The 11,183-nt window shown below is 36.6% G+C and overlaps 1 protein-coding gene across 5 annotated transcripts in view; it reads right to left on the reverse strand.

Annotated features, from left to right (window-relative positions):
- elmo2 (engulfment and cell motility 2) overlaps window positions 1-9,267 on the reverse strand; it is a 155,867-nt gene extending 146,600 nt beyond the window's left edge. For all 5 annotated transcript variants that reach the window (XM_039776595.1, XM_039776593.1, XM_039776596.1 and 2 more), the window contains exon 1: window positions 9,140-9,267. The gene's annotated coding sequence lies outside the window, so the exon portion shown is untranslated. The remainder of the gene's footprint in view (window positions 1-9,139) is intronic.
- Window positions 9,268-11,183: the final 1,916 nt, after the last annotated feature.

The raw sequence follows: 11,183 nt of genomic DNA on the forward strand, positions 1-11,183 counted from the left end.
ATAATAAATGAACTTGATATGAATATATAGTGCAAGCTAGTTAAGTCTTCAGATGATGGTTAAGCCAGATCGTTAAACCTACTGTAGGGGGAATGGCAGATAATCTAAAATAAAAACAAATAATTACAGAAGAAGAATGACAGAGTCCAGACTAGGGCAAATTTGTGTTAGGTGAAATTTAATATAAGTAAATGTAAAATATTATACATATGATGTAAAGTGTAGGTCTGAATACACAAAGAAAGATTTGAATCTTGAAAGTAGACATGAGAAGGACCATAGGAGTGGTTCTGGACTTGTTACTATCTATACCCAGACAGTGTGCAGAAGGAGGGTAATAGGATATTAGATTTCATAGCACAATTTGTGGAGTAGGTTTAAGTTATGTAACTCACTAGTGAGGACTCCCTTGGAGTACTGTGTACTGCAAAAACAAAAGTCTTGAGAACAGCAATTAGGCAAATTCTAGGACTGCAAGATATGACCTCTGGTAGAAAAGATTGAAGGAGACAAACATTTTCAATTTTAGCAAATGAAAAGGAATTAGTATTGTGGATCCAAGTTATTGTTTTAAAATGAGTTATTCATCAACAAGTGGAAACAATTGGAAAACTGTTAAAGATAAATTTTACAGAAAAGTTTTTCTTCACACAGAGCAGCACTGACATATGGAACAGGTCACCAAGTAGCCTGGTAGACATTGGGGAACTTCAAAGCGTAACTCAGTGTTATTTTGTAAAAATTAATGGATTAGAAATGGTAAGATTTGTTGGGCTAAATGGCTTGTTCTCATCTAAAATGTTTTAGGTCTCAAACTCAGTCCGGGTCCATCAGTCATGATTCATCTGACTGGGTATCCATCATTCCACCTATTTTTTCATCTACTAACTTAACCAGCTTACTATTCACATTTTTAAGAAAATAATTTATATAAACTAAAAAGAAAAATGACCCCAGGACTGATTCCTAAGGAACATAATTTTTATTAACATTACCTCATTTGGTAGAACACAACCCTTTGTTTTCTCTGCTTTAGCTGATTTTGCACATATCTGTAAACTTTGATTGTAGCAGCACTTGTATCTCTTTAATTTCCAAATCGTTTAGCATTTCTTTAACTGTCCCTGATGTAAAAGAGAAACTAAAAATGTCACAGCTAGTTTTCATATAAGCTTTTCTAAGTGCCCCTGTATATTGATTGGCTTTTCTGTCTAACAAAGACCCAGAGAAGGTACAATTAAACGTGTCTCACTTTTTTCAACCATTTACATGTATTGTGTGCATGCTTCATGTTTCACATCACTATGGCAACAAGTAAATATGTGTTGCACTCCCTTCTTGCTGACATAAGAATACATGTGTATGAAGTTAATACATCAGCCTCCACCAATCGGCATTGGATCTATAAAAGCTGTTGATAATTAAGTGAAGTAAAAGATCACACTCTTTTTTACTTATCAATGGCCAAGTCCCAAAGGCAATGGAAAATTATACGTTTCTGGGCACCAAAACCTCTAGAATGCTGATTTGGGATGTCAACACATTTGTAATGGCCAAGAATGCTTACTTATTTTTGAGACAGTTAAAGTTCTGAGTATAGCAGGAAACAATTTTTTCTTTATTATTAAAAGTATACAAGCCTTCTTTATCACAGTTGGCTATAGTAATTCTCTAGGCGTTGAAACTTATTGATTATTTAGTTGAATAACCACTTTGATTCACCGATTAATAAAGTTTTAAAAACATACAATGTTTGCATAAATGCACAAATACACTATTCAAAAAATAAAAGGTTTTATTCCTTCATAACAAATTCGGATTTTGCTTCCCAAAACAGTGCTCAGTAACAAGTCATGTTACTAATTTCGCATTAACATCAATTGTGGCTCAGGTTCAGAATTCTGCATAAATATGGTCAATCCAGAGTCAGAGTTGGAGTGACATGCAAGGATCTGCTTTAAAACGCTAAACCCGAATAAATGTTGGGAGAGTATTCTCCTGCCATTTAGTGGATTTATTAACATTATGCTGCAATAAATCATTAATATTTTGCCATGTTGAAGTAACTCTACCAAAACTCAATGGAGTGTAAACAAGAAGCGATAAAGGCAGTTTTAGAAAAAACTGAAACTGAATCATTAGTTGAATCAAGAGATAGAGATGACAGTGTGAATTGTTCATCGGATGTTAACATGGAAAGTGGAGCTGATGCATATGGCACTATAAGACCAGACAGCCATGATATGTCTTGAAAATTTGATCACCTGGAGGTTCCCTGTGGTACAAGTAAGTGCATGGTAAAAGGCAAAATGATTGTAATCAAGTAGAATGACAAGAAAGATGTTAGACCCTTAAGAACTAGTCACAATGCAGCAATTGTCGTTCACTTTAGAGGAAATGTGGAAGTCACTAAGCCATGTGCTGTGGTAGCCTACATTAACCCAAATGCCAGCATCGATTGTGTGGTTCAGGCACTGACATTCTACCCTCTCATGCTCAAGCAACAGAATAAATATTATAATAGTGCACAAAGAAACATGCTTCTGCTGTCCCCTCTAAGACATCAGGCATTGGTGACTGTCTCAAAACATACCACATGAAGGACATCTACTAAATCTGCATCACTACAGCACTGGACACTAGGCATACTTTTCCTAATGTATTTATGTTGACTTTTTGTTGTTTACACGTTTTTGTAACAGGTAATAACATTTTTTTATTGCTGATGAAGTCAATGAAGTGAATTGTCAGGATCATGTAGGACCCATTGCCTTGTTTGACCAAACATCAATACAGCATGCAAAAAATTCAATGTCTTTCACTGCTTCCAGCAACCATTTGCAACACTGCTCATACATCTCCAGGATGGCGACTTGGGTAAATGCATACAAAATTAAATTTAGTATCATTGATCAAGTTTGTTGATAAGGTATACAAAACCTTTTTTTGGGCAGTATTTATTGGCATTAAGTCCTAAGGCAGGTAGTGTGTAATGGCCTGTGTTATATCTTTTTGAGGCCGGGACCCAGACTTGTATGATTAGAATAGATTAGATAGAACTTTGTCTGCAGTGATAATTTGGCTTTTTACGGAAATGCATCAGATAGATAGACACATATTATGGCCTGAATACACGTCAAAATAACTAAAAAGGAAGAAAATTATAAACAAAGAAAACTTCTTACTTCGCAGTCACTGTAACAGTGAGGCATTTATGCAGGAGTATTGCTGCAGCAGCAAATTCCTGACACACTTAAGCTGAATGATTCATTGGCAGAAAGTAGTCAGTATTAGTATGTCAGAGAGAGGATGTACAGCATTGTTCATAATGGTACTCAGTTTTGTTTTAATTCTGTTCTTCACTACTACCACCAAGGGTTCTAGAGTGTATCCCATAACTGAGCCTGCCTTTTTAATTAGCTATGCTATGTTTATAGTATGAGGTGCACAGAGTAAAGAGAAAAGGAGACAGGATAGTTCCTTGTGGTGCTCCAGTGTGGCTCACATCCATATCAGAAACACAGTCCTCGAATTTCACAAACTGCAGTGTTATTAACAGATAGTCCATTATCCGAGATACCATAGGCTCATCCACCTGCATATCTCTGAAGCTACCCCTTAACAATGGTGGCTGAATAATATTGAAGGCACTAGAGAAATCAAAAAGCATTAAGCTTACAGTTCTGCCAGCTTTGTCCAGGTGAGAACAAGCCTTGGCAGCAGACAGATAATTGCATCTTCTACTCCAATTTTTGTCTGCTAGGCAAACTGCAGTGGGTCCAGGTGGTCCACTACAAGAGGACTGATATAGTCCACGACCAGCCACTCAAAGATACTCATGGTCTGTAGCCACTGAGTGAAAAGGTGCATGCCTTTTCTAGAACAGGAACTATGCAAACTGTTTGCCACATCAGCGGCACTCTCTGGTCCTTAGAGACTGACTGAACAGGTGACAGAGGATACCACAAAGTTCGTCAGCACCCAACAAACTTTATAAGGACTGACTCCATCTCATCCCGCTGCTTTTCCTATGTTTACCTTCCTCAGTTGTCTGTTCACTTGGTCTTCATTTATGGACAAGGCCATACTGATGGTCAGAGGTATAGTCGTCACTGGCCATTCTAGTTGATGTGGTAGGAGTTGTTGATGTAGTTAATATATGGGAACTAGTCCTTGGAAGAAGGTGGTAGTGGGAAGGAAAATTTATTTTTAAAGTTTGATTCAGGGCTTCAGCTTTGTCTACATCATTTTCCAATGCCTTGTCTACATCATTTTCCAATGCCTTGTCTCTGAGGGCACCACAGTGTCGACACAAAAGTTAATATAGTATGTAATGCAGTGACTGAGCCCCTCAATATCATTCCCATGTGACATGCACTCAAAATGCTTGGAAATTAATGGCTGCTTTAAAGGTGGTCCAAACTTTGTCTTCATTCTAACCATGATGCTTGCACATATTTGTGAACAGCACTCTTTGTACTGTTCTTTATGATTGTGTGTTGATGGAGCAGGTTTGTTGTGCTTCCTCTCAAAAAAGCCACTTCTGCGTGATATAATTTACAAATTACCTGAGTCAGTAAGTGGTTTCCCTGTTTGAAGCTAAATTACTGCCATATGAAAGATTTGCTACTTTGTTTAGGGACCAAATCTTCTGCTTTTCTGCCTAAATTTCTGGTCTTAAGGTATATTCATGATGTTGCTGCTTTCACTGTAAACGAGTGTACAGACACTGAGCTTCTCCTCTTACGCATATGACGCAATTATTTGCAGGGAGCGTCAGTAGCATAAAAATAAATCCACTAACAGCTTTTTAGTTTGTAGTTCAGTTACTTGTTTAAGTGCAGATTAATTTTATCGCAGCTATACGCTTAATGTAGTCGATATGTTTATCGCATAAATGACTTATTACAAAAGTGATAAAAATGCATTTAATTGTTCAGTATTACTTTTAAGTGTTGACCATATCACCAATAAAAGGTTTTAACTTTTTTATTGCTCTCAAAATGTCTACTCATAATAAAATATCAATTTAAGGTAATTTGGGTCAAACCTACTGCCAAAAATATGATTTTTTACTATACTGTGTATTCAGCCCCTGTTATCCTCAGAAACATGCCCTCACTGACTTTACTTAACACCCTGTCATATTACATGATTTTTGCAGCAATTGTCAGTGGCAGGCTACCTGTTAGATTATCTTTGTAAGTCAAGTGAGCAACCACCATTAGTGTGTAGGGTGACTGTCCCAGCAACTCCTTGGGGTAGGCTCTTTGCACATGCTAGAGTTAACAACCAATTACTGCCGGCACAGTAGTAAAATACATTTAATGCAGCTACAAGGAATTCGGAAAGTTTACATTTTGGACCTCACAAACAAAAGGGAGGCTTATTTGTCTGATGTCTCGTGTTTTATGTACCATGACAGAATACCATCACAGTATCTTGAAAGCATTCATAAAGCACCGGCTTTGGCACATGGCATATTATTGGCTGTCAAAAAAGTTTTCAGCTTGTAATACTTTGGAAATGTGAAACTGTGATGAAGAATTACTACTGAGTTATGTAATATGTCATGCCCTGAGAATTCTTATTGTGCTATCTGATATACTCAGGTGATGAGATCGGCAGCTGAAGTCATCTAGTCTGACACACCTTCAGAATGGAAACTGTGTAATGTACCACTGGCTATAGGGTGGTGTATTACAAAAATCAGATCAGCTAACCAACTAGCTTTGCTCTAGACTTTTCCCAAGGGCCATGACCAAACAGAGGTTTTATTTTAACCATTCTTAATACAAAATCAGGAGTGATAAGAGTAATCGCTAAAATGTTGAAATCAAATTTGCACCAGCAATATATTATTTGTTGCTTTGTGCCCTATTGTAATAGTAATAATGTTAATAACAGTAATAGTATTTTAATTTTATTTTTATACATATTTTTCTTTCTTTCTTCATCTTGTAACACACTTTGAGCTACATCATTTGTATGTGATGCTATATAAATAAATGTTGTTGTTGTTATGTTGTTCATTTTTTAACTTAAAAACTTGTGAATAACATTAAGTTGATCCACTAGGAGAGATGATCTGATATGTATAAAATAAGTAATATTTTTTGGCATTTTCTCTCAGAATTCTAACAAAATCAAAAGAATTTTGAACTTACTTCAGTTTTCAATTTAGCTTACAAGAAAGTTATCAGTTGCATATGTATAACTTGGGCAGTCAAAATGATCACATATGAAAAAAGAACACCTAATGATACACAGCAGTCAAAATATTAGCGATGAAGACTCACCACTTACAAGGAAAAAGGACTCCAAGACAGGATGTAAATATCATAACGGCAATGGCATACAGGAGAATAAACAATAATAATGACTCACTATTACTTAAAAGATAATTATGGGATATTGGAAATCAGAATCCCATCAAAACACTACTATATACCAATAAGTGCATGGTTCTTTATACAACTGATCTCAATAAAAAATATGGATAACAGAAACCGAAAAATAGCCCTACCATTACATTAATCACATAGAGTTAAACTGACTACAAACAGATCATGTCATACCGCAGGGAAAAATGTCTCAAGATACCAATCACTACCCATAAAGTCTGAAAAAGAATAATGCCAAAGCCACCCAGTAGACTGTGGATCTGGAGAATGAACATAAAACAAAAAAATCTTCACCTGAGTATTGGGATCCCACAAAGTCTACTGGATGATGTAAAAATGTTTCCGTTGCAGATAAAGAAGGCCAGGACACACATATCACATTCTAGACTGAATATGAATCACCGCTGTAAGTTGATCAGGAAAAAAACATTTCAGAATTTTATTGGTTGCTTTTTCAAGAATCTTCTAATGCGAGTCTGCAACAACTTGCTTAAAACTGTCGAAACAAAGCCCTACATACAGAAAACATTTTTTTATAAAAACAAAAGATAAGCATTAAAATGGGGAAAAAAGGACAGAAAAACATGATATTCACAAAAGGAAGGTGAACTGACCAGCTCCCGTTTGCATCAGTACAGTTAGATATTTATTCAGTTTACCTTCCTTTTAATCCTTATCTCTTACTTTTATAAAAATTGTTATTCTACATGTGATCATTTTTGACAGTCCAACTTGTACCATGTCCGAATGAACTACTAAATGTACAATTGATTATACATGTGTACAGGTCGATTTAATTAACTGTTGTGATCAGCTGCATATGGCAATATTGTTTCAGTAACTTTTCTGGGTGCTACTCATAGGTGCATTCTCTTTTTACTTACTTTCTACATGTCTTCCTTTTGGTGGCAGTCCCAGCTTTCTGTTTGAAAGACCCATAGATAATTCTCCATAAACTGGAGACTGACAACCCAATATTCCTACAACAAATATAAAATGCTCCCAAGCCTTAAAATTGTTAGGAGTGAAAATGTTAACCCCATATTAACAGTAACAATAACTCCACAACAAAATCAGTCAAATCTGAGTACTTAACTCCAAACCTAAAGCTACAATGTTTCTTTCTCTGAAATGTGGGGGGCTGCCCTTAGCTCTGAAAACATTTTCGAGTGTAGTGTAAACCAGTGATAGGAATGGAGCAAATAAGAAGGAACTGGGCCACACTTGTGTGAAGCCTGGAACTGCAAGCTCAAAGCTGCATTGAAGGAAATGTTCAGAAATTACCAAGTAACGGTTAACTGTGGGTAAACAGAAGTGTAGAATTTGGGGTTCCCTCATAGTAGCTGCCAAAAAAAGTGCTGTTTAAGACATAAATAATTTGTTACTGTCTTAAATAACAAATCATTCTTAATATTGAATGCTGAAACACATAAACTGCATGCTAAAACTGATACACGATGTTAAAGGCATAAATCGTTTTTAATATTATACCTGTATATACAATTCACTGAAATGCATAAACAGAATACTAAAACACATTCTCTTCTAAAATTCAAACACTATAGTGAAACTAATATACTGTATTTTAACATACTGTATACCGAAAGGCAAAACATAATACAATACACTGAGGTGACTGCACTCCATATAAATGCATACACTTTATACTGAAAAACTGTCTACTGAAGTGCATAGATTATATGCTGAAAGGCCTACACACTCTAAAATAAATGGCATACAACTCACCATGAAATGGAGACACTGCAAATTTAGTGTAAGCATAGTGTAATAAAATTCAATACGCACAATTTTTACAAAGTCACAGGTTGGTAACGGCCTTGTGTAGGATACTACCAGTTTGACAATATCTAGCAAACTGAGCAATTTTAAACAACTCTGTTACACTCACTATAAAATATATACATATATAAAGTATGAGACAAAATCTAAGTACAGTATATGGTGTATGCATTTCATTACATAGTCTATGCATTTCATTATAAGCCACATTTTGGTAAATATCGTATTTATTTCACCACTGCTCAGAAAGAATTAAGCTTAAAAACGCTCTTTATAAAAGCCAACAACATTCCAAGCAGCGTGTGCTATGAGTGGGACTTTAAAACGGGCAATTCCCACGGTGAACTTTACACTGGCATAACTGCACAGCAGCAAATGTACGTTGTCACAGGCACGCACCCTTGCACACCATTCCCAAACTCAAGCATGAAGTAGCTCACCAAAGCCCAGTCTCCTTAAAAACAAATACACACGAACGTAACTGACAATCCGTTCTCACCACTACTCCCACCCAACCCCCCCATAACCACAAGACAACGACAACATACAGGAAGTTGCTCAAGCTCTCCCCGATGATATGCAATTGAGCTGAGACTCCCTCAGATGATACAGTTGGCAGCGATGCGCTGCCAAAGCCGACCAAAGGAAATTTAAGTAAAAGGTAGGGAAAATCACAGAAATAAAACTGTACATAAGCAACATTATAGCTGCTTCTGCAACGAAAAAGCCACTGAGAAAATACAATTGAAAAAGAGCCAATTCTTGACCAAGCAATGCAGGCCATATTAGTTAATACAAACAGCTACACAACAACGGTTTTATTAACATGCTAAATCGTAGCATCTCCTGCGGCGCTGCAGCTCTTCAGAACCACCAGTAATTTAACTGGAAATCGCGTAGAATCATAAGGTGAATAAAAAAAAGCAATGCCTCACCTCATAAAGACGAAGACTACAATGAAACTGTTACTTGGGAAAAGACGCATTCACTATAGTATGCCCGGTTTTGCTCTTAACGGTGTATGCGAACACCACCGTAGCAGCTGGCACTGTGCGAAGGGCCATCTGCTATCGGGAACATTCACCAGGAAAAGGCGCAAGCATTGGAAACCACTGCTGTCAATCACCTTATCCCTTTCTTCTAAGTGGACATTTTTGAGGTGGGCGGAATGAAATTCGCGTCGCTTTGCCTCTGCCGACAATTGTCTAAAATGGATTAAAGAGCTCTTAAGCTTTTTTAGCCTTTTTGTAACAAGGGCCATATGCTCCTAGGAACTTATTTACCATGATAGTAGTGCCTTTTTTAAACGTGTATATGAATAACATAAAAAAAGCTACACGATGAAGGCGCCCTATATTACGCATTGCACTCGGGAATTAGATGCAGCATTTCAGACTAACGGACGAGCTTGAAGACCTTTAAACAGAAGGGTGGGTGATTCAACGATGAAAGAGCAATTTGGACGGGGTCAAAACAAGTCAGTTGACAAAATACGAATTCTTGCCCAGCAGTCTGTTTACTCTTTCCGAGTTGTATTGTGCTTCTGGCCTTTAATGTAAGCAGTTTGCAGTTGCTTTCTCCATTAATTTTGTGCGCCTCTTTTTTTTTATTCAGTGATGCCCAATGCATTTCTTACTGGTCTTCATCGTGGATACCAGTAGTAGAAGGGGGCAAAACCAACCTGGAAAAAAATAGTCAAAGCTTAATATATTAAAAATAAACCTTAGGCTAAAATGGTGGATTAGAAAAAAATGATACTAGAGGTTTGTTTCTGGCACATTTCAGAAAGAATAAAGAGAACAACATTTAGAATTCTATTAGTTAAAAAATGTATGATAGGACTTTTTTGCCGTGATTGGATTAGAATAGCTAAATCAGATGTAAGATAAATGTGTTTTTCGACATGCTGAATGATTGTCTTCCACCTCAGTGTTGCTAATATACATATCGTCTATCTGGATCTTCTGAGAATCTCACATAAGAAAAAACAGTGTAAGAGTAAGAGATAAAGGGAGAGAAATATTAAAGATAAAGGGGAAGAAGGATGACTCAAAGAGATTTTAGCAGTATTTTAGTTATACAAGAACAGTCAGGGAGGAGGTGATGTGTATCAGGAATGGTAAGGGGAATTAAAAAATATAGGCAGTGAAATAACAAATGTTCCAAACTTGCATTTTTCTGAAATTTTCTCATGTGAGGGAGTGGATAACCTCCCAGCCATAAAAAGGGCTGCTAAGGAGGTACCGAGTGATTTGGAAATTGTAGCGGGAGAAGTACTGCTCAGATTAATAGGCTAAAGCCTAACAAATCACCAGGATTAGGTAACGTTTGTCCTCGAGTGCTTAAGTAGGCTTTTGAGTATATATATAAATCCTTGACACATATTTTTAGAAAGTTACTGAGCACAGGGGAACTTTCATGGGCTGGAAAATAGCAAATATGATTCCATTATATTAAAGGATGATCAGGCAGATCCAATTAGCTATAGGTCAATAAGCTTAGCATGTATCACAGGTAAATAAGTAGAAGGAATTATTAAGGAGAAGATGGAACAGCACATGGCAAGTTTTAGGGTAGAGTCAGCATGAGTTTTTATGGGGGAGGTTGTATTTTACTTATATACTTTAATTCTGTGTGGAAGAAGCAAAATGATATGATCAGATTGGTGCGTATGATATTTTTTATCTTTTATCAGGAAGCATTTCATAACATCCCATGTGAGAGGTTGATCATCAAACTAAAAGAAGTGGGAGTTCAGCATGCAGAGAGATGGGTGCAGAATTGGCTAAAATATAGAAAGCAGATGGGTTTGGTGAGAGGAACCTTGTCAGAATTGGGTTAATGTAAGGTATTATACCTGGAAAGTAAAGTGTCAGATTTTAATACACAATGGAAGGTCTGAAATTTTAAACTACCACATACGTATAAGAAGGACCTAAGAAACATAGTGGACTTGTCACTGTCAACTTCCAGGAAGCA

Source organism: Polypterus senegalus, chromosome 14 (assembly GCF_016835505.1).
Source record: "Polypterus senegalus isolate Bchr_013 chromosome 14, ASM1683550v1, whole genome shotgun sequence".
NCBI classification, from domain to species: Eukaryota; Metazoa; Chordata; class Cladistia; order Polypteriformes; family Polypteridae; genus Polypterus; species Polypterus senegalus.